The sequence below is a fragment of the Canis lupus genome, chromosome 12, assembly GCF_003254725.2.
Source record: "Canis lupus dingo isolate Sandy chromosome 12, ASM325472v2, whole genome shotgun sequence".
NCBI lineage: Eukaryota > Metazoa > Chordata > Mammalia > Carnivora > Canidae > Canis > Canis lupus.
The window spans coordinates 10,682,128-10,684,310 of NC_064254.1; positions in this window are offsets into that span (position 1 = coordinate 10,682,128).

Consider the following 2,183-nt stretch of genomic DNA (forward strand, 5'->3'; position numbering starts at 1 on the left):
ACTATTTTAATAATAATAGGACATTATTTGCCTTTGTCACTGTGATGACATTTGCACTGATGATACAAAAGTAACAATGGATAAAATTACTGCTGCCTTAGTATATATCAAGGCAATTGATCAATGTACTCTTCACTGCCACTCATTCATAGGAAAAAAATAACACTTGTTTCACGGTAGAAGTCTTTGATGAAATACTAAAAATTATGTTTTATATAAGTACCCATCTTTTCAATACTATTCGACGTGGTTAAATGGATGTATGAATAAAGCACTTATGTTCCTTACCTAAGTACCATCTTTTTCTTGAGGAAAAGCACTTGTGCAATGTCTCCACATTTTGAGCTGAATTAGCAACTTTCTTCATGGAATACCATTTTTACTTGAAAGAACAGCTAACAGATAAACTATATTTTGTCAGCTTTGGGTGTCTGACATATTTTCTCAAAGATAAAGTGAGCCTGACAGCACTTGTTAGCAACAATTAAACTCAAGCTCTCAAGCAAAACTTCGAATTTTTACAAACCTGTATGTGCCACTGTGAATGTAATAACTTCCCAGGGCTTTTCTGATGAGATTAGTGGTGATATTAACAAATATGATTTTTTAATCTTGTAAAAGAAATGTGTCAACACCTAAAAGATCTGCAATGTTTTCCCAACCAATGCATGATGCTTCAAAATCAGGTATCAGTGGGCAGCCCAGGTGGCTCAGCCGTTTAGTGCCGCCTTCAGCCCAGGGCGTGATCCTGGACACCCGGGATCGAGTCTCATGTCGGGCTCCCTGCATGAAGCCTGCTTCTCCCTCTGCCTGTGTCTCTGCCTCCTTCTCTCTCTGTGTCTCTCATGAATAAATAAAATCTCAAAAAAGAAAAAAAGAAGTATATGTTAAAAAAAAATCAGGTATCAGTAAAAGATCCCTTCAAAGTACAAAATAGGGATCCCTGGGTGGCGCAGCGGTTTAGCGCCTGCCTTTGGCCCAGGGCGCGATCCTGGAGACCCAGGATCGAATCTCACGTCGGGCTCCCGGTGCATGGAGCCTGCTTCTCCCTCTGCCTGTGTCTCTGCCTCTCTCTCTCTCTGTGACTATCATAAGTAAATAAATAAAAATTAAAAAAAAATTAAAAAAAAAAACAAAGTACAAAATAAACCAATGAGTATTATTATATAACAGAGTACAAAAAGTTTACTGATAGAATTTGAGATTCCACATTGCAACTAACAGAGTTGTAATGTATCAAAGAATATCCACAATTATGTGAAAAGATTAATATACTCCTCGCCTTTTCCAACTACACATCTGTGAGGTTGGATTCACATTATTCAACCAAAATGACAAATTTTAATAGACTAAATGCAGAAGCAGATACAAGAATCCATTGTCTTCAATTACGCCAGGCATTCAAGAGATTTGCAAAGATACAAAACAATACCATTCGTGTAAGTTTTTTTGCTTGAAAAAGTTATTTTTTCATTAAAATATTCATATTAACATGTGATGAATTTATCTTTAAATGAATACTTTCTTTTTTCCCATAACTTTTAATAAGTCAAATATAGATATAACCTACAGAAACAAAACCTCTTTGGAACTTAAAAGCATCAAAGAGTCCTGAGACTAAAGGGTTTGAGAATTGTGTATTAGATGGAAGCAGAAATAAAAGACTATTTTATTTTAAGATTTTATTCATTTATTCATGAGAGACAGAGACAGAGGCAGAGACATAGGCAGAGGGAGAAGCAGGCTCCCTGCGGGGAGCTCAATGAAGGACCGACCAGAGGACCCAACAGGACACAGGGATGAATCAATTACGACCTAAGACAAAGACAGATGTGCCATCACTGAGCCACCCAGGCATCCCTAAAAAGACTATTTTAGATCATTTAAATGAGAAGGCTATGCAAAAAGGCTGTAGTGTAGTTTCAGAATTAAGAGCTTCAGTGGTTTATCAACAAGAAATGGAAAACAGAATCAGAAACACTGAGCTTGGGATGCCTGAGTGGCTCAGAGGTTGAGCATCTGCCTTTGGCTCAGGTCGTGATCCTGGGGTCCTGGGATCAAGTCCCCTGCAGGAAGCCTGCTTCTCCCTCTGCCTGTGTCTCTGCCTCTCTCTGTGTGTCTCTCATGAATAAATAAATAAGTAATCTTAAAAAAAAAAAGCAAAACAAAACACTGAGTCTCCC